A 23,632-nucleotide genomic window follows, 5' to 3' on the forward strand; every position below is an offset into this window, starting at 1 on the left:
TTGCTTGTGGACATATGCTTGCGAATGGTGGTTGTAGTGTTTTCCCAAATTAACGAGGATCCTTTTGCCTTTTATTAGATATTTCCTTTGCTATAGGCAGAGTCAATGCTTGCAAGTTGGCAAATATTGCCTTTGCAAGGTGCCCGGGTGGTGTTTAATTTTCCCAATCTGTGGGGCTCGAGCCTGGTTCTGTTTTGTATTGTGTTTCTTCTGTTTTGTATGGACCCTGACCCTTGCTGCCGGCTCCACCTGCCAGAAGATTGCACATACTTAGACTCTGTAAGGAGATTGAAATTCTGATAAGAAACATTAACACTGCATAGAACCAACATAGCCCAGATCCAATGGATTAAAAAGTGGCCAACAGACAGCAAAAATAATTGTAAATAATTTCTATAAACCCATGTTCAATTACATTATCCTCCTTTAATTCTTTATTGATCGACTCCCATATCAGTCGCCCATTGTCTTGCCTGGGATTAATGTCAGGCCAGGGGCGGCTCTAGGAATTTTGCCACCCCAAGCACGGCAGGCAGGCTCCTTTGGCGGCTTGCCTGCGAGGGGTCCCGCTGGCTCGGGGACCTCCCACAGGCACGCCTGTGGGAGGTCCCCCGAAGCCGCGGGACCAGCGGACCCTCCGCAGGCAAACCGCCGAAGGCAGCCTGCCTGCTGCCCTCGCGGCGCCGGCAGAGCGCCCCCTGCAGCTTGCTGCCCCAAGCACGCGCTTGGCGTGCTGGGGCCTGGAGCTGCCCCTGTGTCAGGCTGACAGGCTTGTAATTAGCTGTAATTACCCGAGTTATCCCTTTTACCCTTTTTAAAAATTGGCACAACATGAGCTTTCTTCCAGGCTGCTAGGACTTTCCTAGCGCTCCAAGAGTTATTGAAAATCAACATTAATGGTCCAGCATGCTCCTTACATGGCTGCTTTAAAATCCTTGGATACAAGTTATCTGGACCTGCTGATTTTAAAGGATCTAACTTCCGTAGCTTTTGTTTAACATCCTCCTGATACACTAGAGGAATGAACAGAGTGTTACCATCACCATAGGGTGAGACTATATGATCTGTTTTTCCCAAATACAAAACAAAAATATTTATTAAACACTTCTGCTCTTCCTACATTGTTATTGATATTTCTACCATTTCCATCCAAGCATGGACCGATATCATTGTCAGGATACTTTTGGATCTTAATATAATTTAAAAACTCCTTCTTGTTGCCATTAACTTTGCTGGCCATAGAGTTCTTATTGTGTCCCTTTGCTTCCCTTATCAATTTTCTAAAAACTAGAACAATCAAGCACAGATTAAGGCCTCTCACCACAGCACACATACCCCTCTCTGCAGTAGAGACCCATAGCACAGTGATGAGGCGCTGGGGTCAGCACTAACTTAGGGTATTTCTACATTTCCCGCCGGATCGGCGGGTAGCGATCGGTTTATTGGGGATCGATCTATCACGTCTCATCTAGACGCGATAGATCGATCCCCGAACGTGCTCCGCCGACCGAACTCCACCAGGGCAAGCAGCGGTAGCGGTTGACAGGGGAGCCACGGCCGCCGATCCCGCGCGTGAGGACGGGAGGTCAGTCGAAATAAGATACATCGACTTCAGCTACGCTATTCCTGTAGCTGAAGTTGCGATCTTACATCGACCTCGCCGACCAGGCCTTAGACAGGAAAGCATGCTCTGTGGAGCTTATCGACAGGATCTCTGCAGCATCAACAGTGTAATGGAGGTTGGAGTTACCTGAGCACACAACACCGGCATCTTCCGCATAATTGTTGTTATGGTCTCCCAAGGCCTAGCCCTGCATTTGGAGACAGCAGCTTCTGCCCCTCTACAGTTAATATCAGCCAGCCAGGGATTGTCAGATCCTCGTCCAAACCAAGCCCCATGTGGCGCTGATAATGCTGTCCCACAGCCAAGCACACAACTCCAGCATCATGTAAGACCCAGTTGCCATCACACCCAGTTCCCCACTACTGGTTATGAAACACCTCAACTCTCCCAACGCAGCGATTGTGGCCATTCACTTGCTGGAGCAAAGACACTTCTGAGATGCCTGAGCCTTCAAACACCCAAGGGAATAAACACTCAGGGAGGTTCCTGTGCCTCTGGTTGCTAGAGATGCTGGGGAACATAGCGCCTTCCACTGAGGGGTCTGAATGGGTTCCGCACAGCAACTGCACAGCACTGGATCAGACAGAAGAGCTGGATCTGTGCTGAAAGATTCCCAGCCCGATCCCTGCACCAGCCACAGTGACATCATGGAGAGTTACCTGAGCACACAACACTGGCATCTTCTCCGTGGTTACAGTTATTGTCTCCCCAAGGCCGAGCCCTGCACTCAGTGAGGTCAGCTTCTGTCCCTGTGCAGTGAACATCATCCAGCCAGATTCGGTCTGACCCTTGCCCAAATCGAGCTCCACCTGGGGCTGATAACGCCGTCCCACAGCCCAGCTGCCTGCACACGACTCTGGCATCCTGTAAGTCCCAGCTGTCATCACACACGGTTCCCCAGAGCTGGTTGTGAAGCACCTCGACCATCCCAGCACAGCGACTCGGGCCATTCACCAGTCGGAGCGGAGTCAACTCTGGAATGTCTGAGTCTGCAAATGCCCCAAGGGAATAAACACTTAGGGAGATTCCTGTGCATCTGATCACTAGTGACCATGGGGAATGTAGCGGCTCCCATTGAGAGGTCTGAACAGCCTCTGCAACTGCCTGTTTACTCCCCACAACTGACATGCAGCCACCTCTAGAGTGGAACAGGGCAGCTGAGAAACCAGGCACAGAAACTCATGAGTGTAGGAGAGGAAATGAGGAAGAACCCTGTCTCCAGTCACAGCAGTGGGGGATCTTACAGGTTCAGGGGTAATTAGCTGAGTTGGAAATCACCTGGAGTGACGGGGGTAGGAGCCCCACACTTCATAAAGGGATCCCAGGTTTCTACTGCCCTCGAGCAGCTGCAGGCTCCATTTGACCCTAAATCCCACAAATGGGATCTACAGTTACCCTCCGCCCCATTGTGCTGTAGTGGGGCAGGAGGATCAGAGCAATCAGTGACGGGAGGGTCTCTCACTGAGGCGCACGCACTGCTCCCGCGGCGCAGGCCCTAAGTGGTGTCGTGGGGCACTGAGGCCTGCACTGACTGCGAGAGGAGAGCGCCCTACTGAACCCTCAGCCTGCTCCTTGTAGCACAGGCCTGTAGAACTGTGGTGGGGAAATGGGGTCAGCTCAGACAGGAGAGCTGGGTCTGTGCTGAAAGCTTCCCAGCACCACCCACAGCGACATGATGGATGCAAGTTACCTGAACACACAACACTGGCATCTTCTCTGTGGTTACAATTATTCTCTCCCCAAGGCTGAGCCCTGCATTCGGAGAGGGCAGCTTCTGTCCCTGTGCAGTGCACATCAGCCAGCCAGATGGGATCAGATCCTCGCCCAAACTGAGACCCTCCTGGGGCTGATAACACTGACCCGCAGCCCAGCTGCCTGCACACGACTCCAGCATCCTGTAAGTCCCAGTCGTGATCACTCACGGTTCCCCACTGCTGGTTGTGAAGCACCTCGACTCTCCCAGCGCAGCGACTCAGGCCATTCACCAGTCGGAGCTGAGCCACTTCTGAGATCCCAGAATCTGCAAAGCCCAAAGGGAATAAACACTCAGGGAGATTCCTGTGCATCTGATCACTATTGACACTGGGGAATGTAGTGCCTCCCAATGACAGGTCTGAATAACCTCTGCAACTGCCCGTTAGGGGTTCACTCCCCACTAGGGCTGTCAATTAATCACAGTTAACTCAGTCTGGAGTCTGGTGGCACCGTAAAGAAAAAAAGATTTATTTTGTGATAATTTTTTTATGCCCCAAAAAATATTTTAGGGGTTAATGTGCCACCCGATTCCTTGTTTTTTTTGAGGATACAGACTAACACAGCTACCCCATGATACTTGATCCATCTGGGTGCAGGGTCATATGCCCCCCATCCCCACCCCCGAGCTGCTGCTTGGCTTATAGCTAGCATGTTCATTCCCGCCCCCTGCCCACTGTCGGCAGTTACGGGTGGTGTCTGGTGCTGGGCCTGTGTTTCTCCAGCAGTGAGGAGGTAAGTGAGCGTCAACACCAGAAACAGAAAGGCTAGAGGAGGTTCGAGGAAATGACATTCTCAGAATGTGCGGAATACCTGAAACATTTTATTTCAAACTAGGGCTGTTGATTAATCGCAGTTAACTCACGCGATCAACACAAAAAAGTTAATCACAATTTAAAAATTAATCGCAGTTTTAATCTGTAGTGGGGCGCCTGCCCCACTCCATGAGGAAAAGGGCTGGGACAGGCCAGAGAGGCTGCACAAACCAGCAGCCAATCAGTGAAGACCTGTGGAGAGCCAATCAGGGCCAAGGAAGAGGCAGCCAATCAGGGTCGTGCTGGGTCCTATATAAAGGCTGCCTAGCAAAGGAGAAGGCAGTCTCTCCCTGACTAGCAAGGGAGAAGGACTGGTGCCTGAGGAAAGGAGATAGCACCTTAGAAGAGCAGTGCTGGGGAGGCTCCAGGAAGCAGAGGAGAGCTCTGACCTGGTTACCTGTCAGGCTGCAGCCCCTACTAAAAAGGGTTGACAAGGTGCACAGGGCCAAAGGGGAAGTGGCCAAGGGAAGATAGGTGGACAAGAGGGGAGAGAACGAGGGCAGAGAGAGGCTGCCACTAGAGGGTCCCTGGTCGGGACCCAGAATAGCGGGACGGCTGGGTCCCCACCTTGCACTTCACCTGGCCACAGAGGACTGTGGAGACAGACTGCAACTTGCCCCTGAGGTGAGAGGCTAGACTTTGGGGTTGTGGTTGGCCACTGAAGCAGGTGCAAGCCGAAGGCTGTTGTTAACCCCCACACACACACTTCCCTGGAAGGGGGTGAGAGGAGTAGTGGGCAGTGGCAGAGGGCAGTGTCCTAGAGCGACACCATTGAGTGGGGAGCAATGCGGTTCCCAAACCAGCAGAGCAGACAACGGTGAGACACCACACACAGAGTGTGCTCGGTAGCTGACAAGAGCTAATCCCTGGAGCAACCAGCAGGAGGTGCCAACGGTGGTGAGTCCTGACCCCGTCACATAATCGCACTGTTAAACAATAGAATTCCAATTTAAACTTATTAAATATTTTGGATGTATTTCTACGTTTTCAAGCATATTGATTTAAATTACAACACAGAAAACAAAGTGTACAGTGCTCACTTTTTGTTATCATTTTGGTTTACAAATATTTGCACTGTACACATGATAAAAGAAATTGTATTTTTCAATTCACCTCATAAAAGTACTGTAGTGCAATCTCTTTCTTGTGTAAGTGCAAAATACAAAGGTAGATTTCTTTTTTGTTGCATAACCGCACTTAACAATGTAGAGCCTACATGTCCACTCACTCCTACTTCTTGTTCAGCCAATCGCTAAGACAAACAAGTTTGTTTACATAAATGGGATTTAATGCTGCCTGCTTCTTATTTACAATGTCCCCAGAAAGATAGAACAGGCGTTCGTATGCCACTTTTGCAGCTGGTACTGGAAGTTATTTACGTGCTGGATATGCTAACCATTCATATGCCCCACATGCTTCGGCCACCATGGTGATAACGTGTTAATTTAATTTGTGACTGAAATCCTTGGGGGAGAATTGTGTATCTCTTGCTATGTATTGTATATTGTAATTGAATTCAATATATTTGAAAATGGAGAAAACATTCCCCCCAAATTAAAATAAATGCTAGTCTATTATTGTGCAAAGGCGCGATTTATTGCATGATTAATCACGATAAATTTTTTTTGTCACTTAACAGCCCTACTCCCCACTACTGCCATGCAGCCACTTCTGGGGTGGAACAGGGCAGCTGAGAGATCAGGCACAGAAACTCATGGGCTGTGTAGGAGAAGAAGTGAGGAAGAACCCTGTCTCCAGTCACAGCAGTGGAGGATATTACAGGTTCAGAGGTAATTAGCTGAGGTTGAAATCACCCGGAGTGATGGGGATAGGAACCGCACACTTCATAAAGGGATCCCTGAGTGGTTGCAGATTTCATTCAACTCCAAATCCCAGAAATGGGGTCTACGGTTACCCAGCGCCCCGTTGTGCTGTAGCGGGGCAGGGGGATCACAGCGATCAGCGACGGGGAGGGTCTCTCACTGAGGCGCACGTACTGCTCCCTGCAGCGCATGCCCTAAGTGCTGTGCTGGGGCACTGGGCTCAGCACTGACTGTGAGGGGAGAGCGCCCCGTACTGAGTCCCCATCCTGCTCCCTGCAGCACAGGCCTGTAGAACTGTGTGGGGAAAATGGTGTCAGCACTGACACTATGGGAAGAGTGAGACTTATTGTGACCCCGAACCGGCTCCCTGCAATACAGGCTCTTAGCACCATGCTGGGCCACTGGGGTCAGCGCTGACTCAGACAGGAGAGCTGGGTCTGTGCTGATAGCTTCCCAGCCTGATCCCTGCACCACCCAAAGTGACGTGATGGATGCAAGTTACCTGAGCACTCGAGACCAGCATCTTCTCCTTGGGTACAGTTATTGTTTCCCCAAGGCCGAGCCCTGCAATCGGAGAGGGCAACTTCTGTCCCTGTGCAGTTGACATTATTCAGCCAAATATGGTCAGATCCTTGCCCAAAGTGAGCCCTGGTGGGGCTGATAGCGCCGTCCACAGCCCAGCTGCCTGCACACGACTCTAGCATCCTTTAAGTCCCAGCTGTCATCACACACAGTTCCCACTGATGGTTGTGAAACACCTCGACTCTCCCAGCGCAGCGACCTGAACCGTTCACGAGTCGCAGTGGAGTCCTTTCTAAGAAGCCGGACCCTGCAAACACCCAAGAGAATATACACTCAGGGAGGTTCCTGGACCTTTGATCTCTTCTGTCACTGGGGAATGTAGCGCCTCCCGCTGATAGGTCTGACCAGTCTCTACACACAGCCACTGCCTGTCAAGGGCTCCCCACCACTGACCAGGCCAATCACTTGGGCAACGCTGAAGTTTGTCCACTCCCCTCCCAGCCAGCTCTCACCTAGTTAGGCAGACTGGATGGCAGTCTGACCTACTGCTCCAACTAGATCACCCCCCGCACTGCTGGAGGAACATCTGGGGAGCAGATTTACACCCTCACTCCTGGCGCTGGTATTCACTCTAGTGCGACACTGTGCAGTGCTGCGGGGCAGACACTGGTATTAGCATCTCGGTGATTGGGAGCTGAATACAGACACCCATGTCATTGGTGGTTGCCTTAGCCTTACATCAGCATTGAATTTACCTGTGTTGGCTCCATAGCTCCCTGAAAACGTCACCCAGAGTCCATCCCCCTTAGAACTGCCTGGAGCGCAGGGACGCCTGGCAGGAACCTGCTGGGCACCAGGCTGACAATGGTTCCGACCAGTGCAGAGGCAATGCACACTTCCTACAAGCAGGTCGGCCCCCTCCTGAAGCAAACACCTGCCCCTGCGGTTCCTGCTGACTTGTCACGACTGACTTGGCAACATTGTTTTGTGGCAGCCATTGCTGCACTCGTGTCTAGTGCTGCCAGCCCAGTACCAGTTTCAGATGAATGATGGCAGAGCTGAGCTGACAGCTGTGTCCTCACACAGGGGCAGCAACACCCGGCTAGAGAAACTGCCATGCTGATGCATTTTCAGAAGCCCTAACTTGTATCTGCCCATTTACAACCTGGGACGCAGATCCTGGGCTAGGCTTAATGGGCCCCTGACTGGACTGGCCAGAGGCACTGCTGCAATGCAGAAACGTGGCTTAGCCTGATCTTCTCAGTGTGCCTGTGGGGCAGCAATACAGACAGTCACACGTGGTGGAGGAGAGTCACTTCCCAGCGTACCCTGGGATAGGTGTTTTGCTCATGGTTTTACCTGTTTCCGGTTGAAAGGGTTAAAAGGCAGCCTTTGGGGAGGGCTGGGGCTGAGAGCCAATAAGTATAGGCTGATTGGGAAGGCAGCCACAGCGGCCACGTGCAATGAGGTGACAGCTGGCCCTATAAAAGGGCTGTGAGCCAGCAGCTGGGGCAGTCCCTCTCCAGCTTTGGAGAGAGAAGGACTGATGGCTCAGGGAACAGAACAGAATAGAACAGAGCTGGGGAGCTCCAGCCTGGCAAATCCCCAGGCTGTGGGCCTGTTTAAAGGCCAGAACAGGTACTGGGGTTGCAGAGGCTGCAGCCCGGAGTTAAGCAGAGGCAGCTGGTCTAACCTCTTGCCAATGGTGAGTGACGTTTTACAGACTGTGGTTTTCCCAGTGAGTGGAGGCTAGCTGATGACTGGCAGTAGCCACTGAGGTAACGTGGGTGTAAAGGGTGGGGTTCCCGGGAGGAGGCCCAGTGTGTGGGGTACTGCAGTGGGCAGAACCCCAGGTATGGGGATCGGGAGAGACACAGGAGCCTGAGGCAAGCGAGACATCGACCAACAGAGGGTGCTCCAAGGCCGAAGAGCTAATTCCCAAGATGACCAGCAGGAGGCACCGTGCCGGGGTCTACCTTCATTACAGCCCCCTACTGACAGCCCCTATTTGCAGCACAGGCCCCCTAGCACCGCACTAGGGCACTGGGGCCAGCACTTACATCAAGGGGCGCGTGAGCGTCCTGCTTAGCCCCCACACTGCTCCCTGCAGCACAGGCCCATAGAATCACACAGGAAATTAGGGTCAGCTCAGACTGAGAGGAGAGCGCTCCCTACTGGAGCCAACATGCAGGGAGGTAGATGAAAGTTACCTAAGCACACAACACTGGCATCTTCTCCATGGTTACAGTTATTGTCTCCCCAAGGCCGAGCCCTGCAATCAGAGAGGGCAGCTTCTGTCCCTGCGCAGTGAACGTCATCCAGCCAGATTCGGTCTGGCCCTTGCCCAAATCGAGCCCCTCCTGGGGCTGATAACGCCGTCCCACAGCCCAGCTGCCTGCACACAACTCCAGCATCCTGTAACTCCCAGCCGTCATCACACACGGTTCCCCACTGCTGGTTGTGAAGGACCTCGACTCTCCCAGCGCAGCGACTTGGGCTGTTCACCAGTCGGAGCTGAGCCACTTCGAGATGCCAGAGTCTGGAAACACCCAAATGGAATAAACACTTAGGAGGTTCCTGCATCGGATCACTAGTGATTCTGGGGAACATAGCACCTCTCACTGACGGGTCTTATCAGCCTCTGCAACAGCCTGTTAGGGTTCACTCCCTGTCAATCTATCGCGTTAACTCACACAATTAATTCAAAACATTAATTGTGATAAAAAAATTAATCACCATTAAACGCAGTTTTAATCACACTGTTAAAAAATAGAATACCAATTGAAATACTGGTATATTAAATGTTTTGGATGTTTTCTATGTTTCCAAATATAGTGATTTCAATTACAACACAGAATACAATGTGTACAGTTCTCCCTTTATATTATTACAGTCAAGGTTGTTTTATCCGGCATTAAATGCCAGTTAACTAAGAGGGAGGGAGTTTGGGTGCGGGAGAGAGTGCGGAGCTGGGGGTTGGGGCGCGGGAAAGGGTGTGTATCATGGGCTTTGGGAGAAAGTTTGGGTGCAGGACAGAGCTTGGGGCAGGCAGTTGGGGCGTGGGATGGAGTGCGGGGTGCTGGATCCGGGAGCCACTCCCCTCGGGCGGCTACCCGGAAGCAGCAACTTGTCCCAGCTGTTCCCAGGTGGAGGTGCAGGAGGGGGCTTGGCATACTCCCTCCACCCGCAGGCACTGCCCTCGCAGCTCCCATTGGCCATGGTTCCCAGCCAATGGGAGCTGTGCAGCTGGCACTGGGTGGGGGCAGCACGCAGAGCCACCTGACGCACCTCTGCTTAGGAGTAGCTGGAGCCTGGGACAGGTCACCACTTGTGTTGAGCCATCCGAGGTGAGTGGCCCGTGGATCCAACACCCTGCACCCCCTCCCGTGTACTAAGCCCCCTCCTACACTCAAAGTCCCTCCCAGAGCCCTTGCTCTGCACCCCCTCCTGCGCCCCAACCTCCTGCCGGCCCCGTGCCAACCAGACTATGAACTGGCATTTCAATGAAGATCAGAAATGCTGATTTATAGAGCTTTCCAGTTGGTGTAGTGTCCGATAAAACAGCTTTTACTTATTTTGGATTACAAATATTAGCATTGTAAAATGGTAAAAGAAATAGTATTTTTCAGTTCACCTCATACATGTACTGTTGTGCAATCTCTTTATGGTGAAAGTGAAACTTACAAATGTAGATTATATTATTTTTTGTTACATAACTGCACACTTTCTTCTTGTTCAGCCAATCGCTCAGACAAATAAGTTTGTTTACATGTACGGGAGATAATGCTGCCTGCTTCTTATTTGCAATGTCACCCGAAAGTGAGAAGACGCATTCACTTGGCACTTTTTCAGGTGGCATTGCAGGGTATTTACGTGCCACACATGCTAAATATTCATATGCCCTGTAGTGGGGCAGCTGCCCCACTCCCTGAGAATTTAGGCTGCAGCAGGCCAGTGCGCCTGCGCAGGCGGGAAGCCAATCAGAGAAGGACTTATTGGGAGACAATCAGGGCCCAGATTGGAGGCAGCCAATCAGGGCCAGGCTCAGCCCTATAAAAATGCTGCTCAGGGAGTGGAGCGGCAGTCCGTCCCAGGCCTTCTGAGAGGGGAAGGTCTGTCTCCAGAACTGAGAGACTAGCACCAAGGACAGCACAGTGCTGGGCAGGCCCCAGGGAGCAGAAGGGAACTCCAGCCCGGTTTCTGCCAGGCTGCAGGCCCTGAGGGGAAGGGCCTAGCTGGTGCGAGGAGCAGAACGGGAAGCGGCCCAGGGACCTGGACAGATGGAGGGCAAGAAGGAGGGCAGGATGGCTGCCACTGGAGGGTCCCTGGGTTGGGACCCGGAGTAGTGGGCGGGCCTGGGTCCCCCCTTCCCCCTTGCCTTACACCCGGCTGACGGGAGTGGCCACCTAGGGCTGCACCAACACCCTGCCAAGAGGGGTGTGACTTTGGGGGTGCAATTGCCCACATTGGCCGGAGTGTAGAGAGACAGCTGATTGACTCCCCGCCCCCAGGGGAGGATGAACTAAAGGGCACTGCCGGAGGGCAGTGGCTCGAAGAGGATGCCACAAAGCTGGGAGCAACACGGGTCCACACAAGCAAACGGTGGGTGAGACGACACACGGGACAGCACCGGGAGGGAGCGCTCTACTGGACTGAGCTAATTCCCGGAGTCACCAGTGGGAGGCGCTGTGGTGGTGAGTCCCAACACCGTTACAGGCCCCTTTGTGCTTCGGCCACCATTCCAGACAACATGCTTCCATGCTGATGAAGCATGTTGATGAAGCACTGGAATGGGTTACCTAGGGAGGTGGTGGAATCTCCATCCTTAAAGGTTTTTAAGGCCTGGCTTGACAAAGCCTTGACTGGGATGATTTGGTTGGTGTTGGTCCTGCTTTGAGCAGGGGATTGGACTAGATGACCTGCTGAGGTCTCTTCCACACCTAATATTCTATGATTCTATGATGCTCATTTAAAAAAGTAATGTGTTAATTTAATTTGTAACTGAAATCCTTGTGAGGCAAATTGTGTATCTCCTGCTATGTATTTTACCTGCCTTCTGCCATATCTTTCATGTTACAGTAGTCTCGGATGATGACCCAACACATGTTGTTCGTTTTAAGAACACTTTCACTGCAGTTTCGCAAAACACAAAGAAAGTACCAATGAGAAATCTCTAAAGCTAGCTACAGCACTCGACGCAAGGTTTAAGAATCTGAAGTGCCTTTTAAAATCTGAGAGGGACGAGGTGTGTAGCAGGCTTTCAGAAGTCTTAAAAGAGCAACACTCCAATGCGCAAACTACAGCACCTGAACCACCAAAAAAGAAAATCAACCTTCTGCTGGTGGCATCTGACTCAGATGATGAAAACAAACATTTGTTAGTTTGCACTGCTTTAGATTGTTATCGAGCAGAACCCATCATCAGCATAGACACATGTCCTCTGGAATAGTGGTCAAAGCATGATGGGACATATGAATTATTAGCGGATTTGGCACATAAATATTTTGCAACGCTGGCTACAACAGTGCCATGTGAATGCCTGTTCTCACTTTCAGGTAACATTGTAAACAAGAAGCAAGCAGCATTATCTCCTGTAAATGTAAACAAACTTGTCTCTCTGAGCGTTTAGCTGAATGAGATATAGGACTGAGTGGACTAGTAGGATCTAAAATTTTACATTGTTTTATTTTTGATTGTGGTTATTATTTGTAAATCATTCTACATTTGTAAGTTCAAATTTCAGGATAAAGAGCTGGCACTATAGTGCTTGTATGAGGTGAACTGAAAATACCATTTCTTTTGTTTCTTTTTTACAGTACAAATATTTGTACTTAAATATAAAGTGAGCACTGTACACTTTGAATTCTAAGTTGTAATTGAAATCAAAGTAGAAAATGTAGAAAAAATCCCAAAAAATTGAAATAACAGTTTTCTGTTATTGTGTAATGGAGAAATTAACTGTGCGATTAATCTTTAATCTCACAATTAATCACAATTAATTTTTAATAACTTGACCGCCCTACTCCCCACCACTACCATGCAACAACCTGTGGGGTGGAACAGGGTAGATGAGAGACAGGGCACAGAAACTCATGGGTTGTGTAGGAGAGGAAGTGAGGAAGATCCCTCACTCCAGTCACAGCAGTGGGGGATATTCCAGGTTCAGAGGTAATTAGCTGAGGTGGAAATCACCCGGAGTGATGGGGATAGGAACCCCACACTTCATAAAGGGATCCTTGAGTGGTTGCAGGTTTCATTCAACTCCAAATCCCAGAAATGGGATCTACGGTTACCCAGCGCCCCGTTGTGCTGTAGCGGGGCAGGGGGATCAAAGCTATCAGCGACGGGGGAGGGGCCCTCACAGCGGCACACATACTGCTGCCTGCAGTGCACCCGGTAAGTGCTGTACTGGGGGCAGAGGAACCAGCACTGACTTTGAGGGAAGAGTGCCCCCTACAGAGCCCCCGGCCTGCTCTCTGCAGCACTGGGATGAAGAACAGTTTGGGGAAAATTGGGTGAGCACTGACACCATGGGAAGAGTCACACTTACTGTGACCCTGAATCGGCTCCCTGCAGTACAGGCCCTTAGCACCTCAGTGCTGACTCAGACAGGAGAGCTGGGTCTCTGCTGAAAGCTTCCCAGCCCGATCCCTGCACCACCCACAGTGACATGATGGATGAAGGTTACCTGAGCACTCAACACCGGCATCTTCTCCGTGGGTACAGTTATTGTCTCCCACAGGCCGAGCCCTGCAATCGGAGAGGGCAGCTTCTGTCCCTGTGCAGTTGACAAGATTCAGCCAAATAATGTCAGATCCTCGCCCAAATTGAGCCCTTCCTGGGGCTGATAGCGCCGTCCCACAGCCCAGCTGCCTGCACACGACTCCAGCATCCTGTAAGTCCCAGCCGTCATCACACACGGTTCCCCACTTCTTGTTATGAAACACTTCGACTCTCCCAGCGCAGCGACTCGAACCATTCATCAGTCGGAGCTGAGCCACTTCTGAGATGCCGGAGTCTGCAAACACCCAAGGGAATAAACACTCAGGGAGTTTCCTGTGCATCTGATCTCTCCTGTCTCTGGGGAATGTAGCACCTTGTGCTGACTGGTCTGACCAGTCTCTGCACACAGCCACTGCCTGTCAAGGGCTCCTCACCACTGACCAGGCTAATCACTTGGGCTATGTTGAAGTTTGTTCACTCCGTCCCAGCCAGCTCACCTAGTTAGGCAGACTGACGGCAGTCTGTCCTACTGCTCCCACTAGAGCACTTAATGAAAAGATCACCCCGCACCCAGCACTGCTGGCAGGAACCTCCTGGGGAGCAGATTTACACCCTCACCCTGGCACTGATTGTGGTGTTATTGACATGAACTGTGACCAGGGGCGGCTCTAGAATCGGGCTGCCCCAAGCAGCGCTGGAGCGCCGCGCCGCCTTCCGTCCCGCTGGCGTTCTTTCCTCTCCGGTTCGTTGAGCTCCTGCCGGCATGCCTGCGGCAGGTCCACCGGAGCCCGGACGAGCGGACCTGCCGCGAGTCAGCCTGCGGAGCTCAACCGAGCCGCAGGAAGACGGGACCCGCGCGCAGTCATGCTCGCGCAGGTCCGCTGTCCCGGCTCCGTGGACCTGCCGCAGGCATGCCGCGGAGCTCCACCGAGAATGCCGCCTCGAAACGTTGCCCCAAGCGCCTGCTTGGCGCTGGTGTCTAGAGCCGCCCGACTGTGACCGTGTAGATCATTGTTGCAACCAGGGTCCTATGGTTGCACCAGGATTTGTACAGAGTGCTCTTAAAATCGCTTTACGACTTCCTCTCCAGCGAGGAGTAGCGCTAAAAATCAACCTTGCTGGTTGAATTTGGGGGAGTGCGGATGCAAACAAATCAATGTTATTGGCCTCCGAGCTATCCCAGAGTGCTCCAATATGACCACTCTGGACAGCACTTTCAACTCCGATGCTCTAGCCATGTACACAGAAAAAGCCCTGTGAACTTTTGAATTTCATCTCCTATTTGCTCAGCGTGGCAAGCTCAGCAGCACAGGTGACCACGCAGTCCCCAGAATAGCAAACAAGCTCCAGCATGGAGCAAATGAGAGACACTGGATCTGATTGTTGTATGGAGAGAAGAATCTGTGCAGGAAGAACTCCAATCAAAAAGAAGTAATGATACTATATATACAAAATCGCACAGGCATGAGGAACAGAGGCTACAACAGGGACACACAGCAGTGCCGCAGGAAAGTCAAGGAGCTCAGGCAAGCCTACCAAAAGACAAAGGAGGCAAATGGTCACTCTGGGTCAGAGCCCCATACATGCCGGCTTCTATGATCAGCTGCTTGGCATTCTAGGGGGGGACCCTACCACTACCCCACCACTGTCTGTGGACACCTGCAAGAGGGGAGTTTCACGCAACATGGAGGAGGATTTTGTGGACGAGGAAGAGGAGGAGGAGGAGAATGTGCCGAGACAAGCTGTGAATCTGTTCTCCTGGTAGCCAGGACCTTTTCATCATCCTGAGCTAATACCCGCTCAGGCCAGGATCCCCAACCCTGAAGGCGGAGAAGGCACCTCTGGTGAGTGCACATTTGTACCTACACACAGGGTTTAAAAGCAATTGTGTTTAATGTCTGATTTTCCATGAAGACTTGGGATGCATCCGCGGCCAGTACAGCTATTGGAAAAGTCTGTTAACGTGTCCGGGATGGAGCGGGAACCCTCCAGGGACATCTCCAGGGACGCACCAGTTGAAGTAACGAGGAGGAGAAGGACCCAGGAGTCCTGGTTGATCGTGGGATGACTATGAGTAGGCAATGTGATGTGGTCATTAAAAAGCAAATGCGGTCTTGGGTTGCATTAGGCGAGGTATTTCTAGTAGGGATAAGGAGGTGCTAGTCCTGTTATATAGGCTGGTGAGACCTCATTTGGAGTATTGTGTGCAGTTTTGGTCTCCAATGTATAAGAAGGATGAATTCAAACTAGAACAGGTACAAAGAAGGGCCACTAGAATGATCCGAGGAATGGAAGGCCTTTGATGAAAGGAGACTTGAGGAGCTCAGTTTGTTTTCCTTAACTAAAAGAAGGATAAGAGGAGATATGATCACACTCTTTACATATATCAGAGGGATAAATACCAGGGAAGGAGAGGAATTATTTCAGCTCAGTGCTAATGTGACACGAGGACAAACGGATATAAATTGTCAGTCAGGAAATTCAGGCTTGAAATTAGACGAAGGTTTCTAACCATCAGGGAGTGCAATACTGGAACAGCCTACGACGGAAACAGTGGGGGAAGGACCTCCATGACTTTAAGATTAAGCAGATAAGTTTATGGAGGAGATGGTATGATAGGTAACAGGCTTAGTCAATAGGTCAATTAAGTGCCACACTGGTAAATAGTACAATGGGTCAATGGTATGATATAATCTTTTCCAGAGGGTTTGGCTGGAGAGTCTTGCCCGCATGCTCGGGGTTCAGCTGACAGCCATATTTGGGGTCGGGACGGAATTTTCCTCCAGGGAAGATAGGCAATGGCCCTGAGGTTTTTCGCCTCCTCCGAAGCATGGGGCAGGGTCTCTTTGCTAAGGAGTGGGTGGATCAGCTTATGTGGCCTGCATCTTGCAGGAGGTCAGACTAGATGATCATAATGGTCCCTTCTGATCTTGAATTCTATGATTCTATGATTCTATGATCTCCATGAAGCTCTCCTGGAGGTACTCTGAAAGCCTTTGCAGAAGGTTTCTGGGGAGGGCTGCCTTATTTCATCCTTCACGGTAGGACACTTTACCACGCCAAGCCAGTAGCAAGTAGTCTGAAATCACTGCAGCACAAAGCATGGCAGTTAATGGTCTTGGGTTTTGGTCGCATTCAAGCAACATTCAGTCTATATCTTTCTGTGTTAGCCTCAGGAGAGTGATATCCTTCATGGTCACCTGGTTGAAATCGGGGAATTTTTGTAAGGGAACAGTAAAAGGATCCCGTTCATGCTGGGATGCTTGTGCTTGGCTAAAAGGGATCATCCCTGAGAATAGCCAAGCGGCGGGGGGAAGGGATCATCCCAAATAGTCACGTGAAGGGGTGGGGGGAGGTGTGTGCTGCAATTTCACCAGAAAACCACAGCCCCTCCTTTTAAATGGCAAACCCAACCTGCATAGCTTGCTATAGGAAAGGAGGGTGCTGCAGTTTGAAAACATTCCCACATGTTATGAAGGCATTAGAAGCCAAACCCACGTACCCTTTGGTTTACCATGGCTGCCTGGAAACCAAATTCTGTTGCTCGACCGTGTGTGATGTGTCACCATATCGACAGGCGCTCAATATAAAAGGCAAAATGTGACCTTGTACCTAAAGCACATGTGCTGTCTGCTGTGAATTGCTTGACTCACTGTGAAAGAGTCTCCTTTGTTCTCAGAAATGTGTCATCTTAAATTTTACTCTCCCTTTATCCTCCAGGTGCAAAGTTTCTATGCTCCACATCATCTCCATCCTGAGGTTATCGTGAGATTAGAAGATGAAAACCTCTCTCGCGATGACGTTTTCCAAGCTCATGTAGTGCTCCCGCACTGATAGGGCAGAGCTGAAGGCATGGAGGCATTCAGTGGCAGAATCCAGGAAAGCATTAAGTGAGCATGATGAGAAGAGGCAGAATGCAATGCTGAGGCTAATGGGGAGCAAACGGACATGCCCAGACGTCTGGTGGAGCTGCAGGAAAGCCAACAAGAGCTCAGACCGCCGCTGCATCCACTGTACAACTTCTCCCCAAGTTCCATATCCTCCTCACCCAGATGCCCAAGAATGCGGGGCAGGGGGAGGCTCTGGGCACCCAGCCACTCCACTCGAGAGGATGGCCCAAGCAACAGAAGCCTTTCATTCAAACAGTTTTGATATGTAGTGTGGCTACAATAAGCAATGTCCTTCTCTCTACCCCTCCTCCCCAACCCCACCCTACCCCACCCGGGCTACCTTATCAGTGCTTCAGAATTGATTCCTTGAGGACCTGCTCCATGATTTTTCCAGGGACTGATGTGAGGCTCACCAGCTTGTAGTTCCCCGGATCCTCCTTCTTCCCTTTTTTAAAGATGGGCACTGCATTGGTCTTTTTCCAATCATCTGGGACGTCCCGCGATCACCATGAGGTTTCAAATATAATGGCCAATGGCTCTGCAATCAGATCCACCAACTCCTTGACCACCCTCAGACGTAGCGCATCCAGCCTCATGGATTTGTGCTCGTCCAGCATTTCTAAATAGTCCCGAACGACTTCTTTCTCCACAGAGGGCTGGTCACCTCCTCCCCATGCTGTGTTGCCCAGTGCAGCAGTCTGGGAGCTGACCTTGTTCGTGAAAAATTGAGGCAAAAGCATCGAGCACGTTCACTGCTCTACATCCTCTGCCACTGGCTGCTCTCCTCATTCATTAAGGTGCCCACACTTTCCTTTGACTTTCTTCTTGTTGGTAACATACCTGTAGAAACCCTTCTGTTACTCTGAACATCCCTTGCTAGCTGCACCCAAGTGTGATTTGGCCTTCCTGATTTCTCAACACCCTGCATGCCCGAGCACATATACTTATACTCCTCCCTGTCATTTGTCCAATCTTCCACTTCTTGTAAGCTTCGTTTTTGTGTTTAAGATCAGCAAGGATTTCACTGTTAAGCCAAGATGGATGCCTGCCATATTTACTATTTTTTCTACACATTGTGATAGTTTGTTCCTGCAACCTCAAGAAGGATTCTTTAAAATACAGATTGAAAATATTCCTTTAAAATAAAAAAAGAAGGCTCCCCTCACTGACATGCAGACAATTCTGGGGTAAGACAGGGCAGCTGAGAATCAGGACAGGGAAATATGTAGGCTGTGTAGGGCAGGAAGTGAGGAAGAACTGCCTCTCTTCTGTCCAGCTTTTGGGGAAGTTACAACTTTAGGGCTCAATTCCTGAGTTGCAAATCCACTGGAACACTGTGATTCGGAACAGACTCTTGAGAAATTCGCCCTGGATTTTTAGTTTGAGTGAGCGGCTGCAGGCTCCGTTGCAACTAAATCCAACCAGTGGAAGCTGCAGTTACCCAGCCTGCCATCATCCTGCAGAGAGCTCTGGCCCAGGGATAAGTAGACACCACCTGGCAGAGGCACAGGGATGCCTAGAGTTATACAGGATCCCCTGTGAGATATATGCACAACAGCTCAGCAAAAGTGGTATGTGAGGTCTCTACCAAGAGCCAGCAGCCCACTGGTTGACCTAATGGGGGCAAGATGTTTGTATGGGACATAGTTGAAGAGAGATGTAGACTATGGAGGCTCCGGAAGTGTTGAAGTGAAGCTTGGCACTTGCACCATGGCAATCCCTTCGGCTGAGCCAATCAGCACATAGAACAAAGCCCAGCCGTGGAGACAGGCTTTCTCTGTATTCACTGTCTTGGCCCAGTGAGGGCCTGAGAATTTGAAAGACAAAGGACCCTCAGCACAAATCTCTGAAAAGAGACCTCCTCTGGGAAGAGACAATGATCTGTACCTACAAAGAAAGAGGAGAGGGGACAAGAGTTCCCTTTCACCCAGGAGGCAGCTGACAGCGTTTGTCTCAGGAACAGGAGATCACAGCCAAGCCTGGAGTAAAACCTTCAAGGACTGTGGGTGAGCGTTGCTCTACGAGACAGAAAAGTATCTGGTTCAATGAGTCCAGGCTCTAGTCAGCGTGGTATGATTTTATTGGCCATGGAACCATTTCTTTCCAACCTTCTCCTGCTACCTCTCGAATCTCTACCTGCGTGAAATCACTTGTCCTTGCTGTCACTCTGAAGGGATCTAGTGCTGTACAGTTGTCAGGGTGGTAATGGGAGTTGGAACTGGTCACCTGGGAGCCCTGTTCCTTGGAATCAGTGAATCTGTGACTGCAGTGAGTGCCCAGTGGGACAGGGGCTGGGTGCTGCAGGGAATATATGGACAGCTTGGGCACTGGGGCCAGCAGTGATTTCAAGGAGCCCTAGGGTTGCCAGCTTTTTAATTGTACAAATCTGAACATCCTAGCCCCGCCCCTTCCTCAGTCCATGCCCCTTCCCCACCCATTCCCTCGAGCCCTATCCCCGCTCACTACATTCTCCCTCCTCAGTGACTCGCTTTCCCATCCTCACCAATTTCACTGGGCTGGAGGAGGGTTGGGGTGCAGGAGGGGTGAGGGCTCTCACTGGTGGTGTGGGCTCTGGACTGGGGCCAGAAATTAGGGGTTCAAAGTGTGGGAGGGCTGTGGGTTGAGACAGGGGTTGCGGTGCGGGTGGTGAGGGCCCCATCTGGGGTTGCTGGCTCTGGGTTGGGGCCGGGATGAGCAGTTTTAGGTGCAGGAGGGCTCCAGGCTGTAGGGTGGGGCAGACGGTTTCAGGGTTCAGTAGGGGACTCAGGCTGTAGGGTGGGGCAGAGGGCCTCAGTGCAGGTGGGGGCTCTGGGCTGGGACTGGGTATTGGGGTGGGGGACTGGGTGAGGGATTTGGGGTTCAGGAGGGGGCTCTGGGTTTGGGGAGGTCAGGGCTGAGAAAGGAGTTGGGGCTCAGGTTAGAGAGGACAGGCTTACCTCCGTCTGCTCCTGGTCGCAGCACAATGCAGGAGCTAAGGCAGGCTTCCTGCCTGTCCTGATTCTGCCCTGTGCCCCCGTGAAGGCCTGTAGAACCACAGGGGAATTAGGGTCCTAATGGCACAGCTCTGAGAGGCGAAAGCGCTCCGCACTGGACCCACCATATTGCTTGATCGAACCACAGGCCCCAAGGACCATGCTGCGGTCAGGTCTGGCTGTGAGAGGACAATACCTCATAATGAGCTTCCCACTGTGCTCCTGCAACACACAGTTGCAGGTGGTAGATGAAGGTTACCTGAGCACACAACACCAGCATCTTCTCCATGGTTACAGCTATTGTCTCCTGTAAAGGCCGATGCCTGCATTGGGTGAGGGCAGCTTCTGTCCCCTGTGCAGTGAACGTCATCCAGCCAGATACGATCTGATCCTCGCCCAAATCCAGCTCCGCCTGGGGCTGATAGCCGCCGCCCCACAGCCCAGCTGCCTGCACACGACTCCTGGCCTCCTGTAAGTCCCAGTTGTCATCACACACGGTTCCCCACAGCTGGTTGTGAAGCACCTCGACCCTCCCAGCGCAGCCGACTTTCGGGCCATTCACTCAGTCGGGAGATGAGCACTTCTGGAAATGCCAGCGCCTGCAAACACCCTAAGGAATAAATATTTAGGGAGGTTCCTCAGCATCTGATCACTAGTGACACTTGGGAACGAGCACCTCAGACTTACTTGGCTGAACTGCCTCTGCCACTGCCTGTCAGGGGTTGACTCTTTACTAGGGGCTGTCAATTAATCGCAGAGTTAACCTCGTGACTAACCTGCTAAAAAAATGAATCGTAAGTTACAATATGAATCATGATTAATCTCAGTTTTAATCACACTGTTAATAGAATGCCAACTGAAATTTATTCAATATTTGGGATGTTTTTCTACATTTCAAATATATCGATTTCAATTACAAATAAAGAAAACACATGTAAAGTGGTCCTTTATATTGGTTATTTTGGATTACAAATATTTAAAATTCTACAAAATAATAAAGAAATAATATTTTTCAATTCATCTCACACAAATACTGTCGGGCAATCTCTGTATAGTAAAAAGGTTGAATTTCAAAAAAAAATCTCAAAATTTAGTGAAACTACACCGCCCACTCAGTCCTTTTTCTTGTTTAGCCAATTCTTGAAGACAAACAATGTTGTTTTAAATTTTTGGGAGATAATGTTGCCTGCTTCTTATTTACAATGTCACCTGAAAGTGAGAGAAGAGGCATTGAATGGCATTTTATAGTCAGGCATCATGCAAGGTGTATTTACATATGTATAAACATTCATATGCCACTTCATGCTTCGGCCACCATTCTAGATGACATGCTTCCATGCTGATGATGCTGTTAAAAAAGTGATGTGTTAATTTAATTTGTGACTGAAATCCTTGGGAGAGAATTTTATGTCTCCTGCTCTGTTTTTTACCCACGTTCTGCCATATATTTCATGTTATAACAGTCTCGGATGATGTCTCACCACGTGTCTGCTTTAAGAATACTTATCACAGATTTGAAAACGCAGAAAGAAGTTACTAATGTGAGATTTCTAAAGATAGCTATAGCCTTCCAAAATCTGAGAGGGATGAGGTGGAGCAGGCATTCAGAAGTCTTCAAAAAGCAACACTCCTAATGCAGAAACTACAGCATCTGAACCACCAAAAGAGAAAATCAACCTTCTGCTGGTGGCATCTGACTCAGATGATGAAAACAAAACATTTTTCAGTCTGCATTGCTTTAGATTGTTATCGAGCAGAACCTATCATCAGCATGGACACATGTCCTCTAGAATAGTGGTCAAAGCATGAAGGGAAGTATATGAATTTTTAGTCGATTTGGGGCGCATGATAAATATTTTGCAACGCTGGCAAATACTAAAGAAACAGTGCAATGAGAACACCTGTTCTCACATTCCTGGACACTGTAAAGAAGAAGAAGAGGTTGCATTATCTCCAAGCTAAATGTAAACAAACTTGTCCTGTTGTTCTGAGCAACTGGCTGGAACGAGATGTTGGACTGGAGTGGACATATGTAGGAGCTAAATATTTACATTTGTTTTATTTTGAGTGCAGTCTTCTGCCAATGGAGTCTGACCGCTCTCTGCACACAGCAACTGCCTGTAGAGGGCTCCCACTCACTGACCAGGCTAATCACTTGGGCAATGCTGAAGCTTTTCCACTCCCCTCCCAGCCAGCCATAACCTAGTTAGGAAACTGGACTGCAGACTGTGATCACCCTCACACTGCTTTCTTTGAATCAGAAGTTGCAGGAACCTCCTGGGGAGCAGATTTTACACCCTCACTCCTGGCGCTGGTATTCGCTCCAGTGGGATACTGTGCAGACCATGGGCAGACGTGGACACTGGCATAAGTATCTCAGTGGGATTGGGAGCCCAGCACAGTCACCCATATCATTAGTGATTGCCTCAGCCTAACATCAGCCTGATTAGGAACAGTCAATATGGATTCACCAAGGGCAAATCATGCCTGACCAACCTGATTGCCTTCTGTGATGAGATAACTGGCTCTGTGAATATGGGGAGAAAGTGGTGATGTGTTATTCCTTTGACTGTAGCAAAGTTTTTGATACGGTCTCCCACAGTATTCTTGCTAGGCAAGTTAAAGAAGTATGGATTGGATGAGTGGACTATAAGTGTGGTTAGAAAGCTGACTAGGATCATCAGGCTCAATGGGTGAGTGATCAACAGCCTGATGTCCAGTTGGCAGTTGAGTGTCCCAGGAGGTCAGTCCTGGGGCCAGTTTTTGTTCAAAATCTTATTAATAATCTGATGATGGGATAGATTGCACCCTCAGCAAGCTTGACAGATTACACTAAGATGGGGAGAGGTAGTATATGCTGAGGGTAGGGATAGGGTCCAGAGTGACCAGGAGCAAATTGCAGGATTGGGCTAAAAGAAATCTGGATGAGGTTCCAACAAGAGTCCTGCACTCTCTAGGATGGAAGAATCCCATGCACTGCTACCGGGACTTGGCTGGCCAAGTGGCAGCTCTGCGAAGAAAAAGGACGTAGTGGTTACAGTGGACGGGAAGCTGGATACATGACTCCAGCAGTGCTCCTGTTGCTGCTGTTAGTTGCCATAACGGTATATTGGTTTCAGCATTAGCCAGAGCATTGCCTGCAGATGGAGGAAAGCGATTATGCCTCTCTATTCGGTGCAATTGTGAGACCAATATCCAGAGTACTGCGTCCAACCCTACCACGGAAAGGATGTGGACAAACCGCAGAGGACCCGTGGAGGGTGCATAAATTATTAGGGGAGGCTGGAGGAAATGACTTATGAGGAGAGGCTGAGGAACTGGGATTGTTTAGTCTGGCAGAATAGAAGAATGAGGGATTTGACTGAGTTCATTTTTAACTACACTGGAAGGGGTTCACAAAGAGGATGGATCTAGCCTGTTCTCAGGAGTGGCAGATGATGATTTCAAAGTAATGGTCTCAAGTTGCAGCCGGGGAGATTTAGGTTTGCTCCTGCTGAGCAGAGGTTGGACT

This window comes from Mauremys reevesii, unplaced genomic scaffold, assembly GCF_016161935.1.
Source record: "Mauremys reevesii isolate NIE-2019 unplaced genomic scaffold, ASM1616193v1 Contig84, whole genome shotgun sequence".
Taxonomy (NCBI): domain Eukaryota; kingdom Metazoa; phylum Chordata; order Testudines; family Geoemydidae; genus Mauremys; species Mauremys reevesii.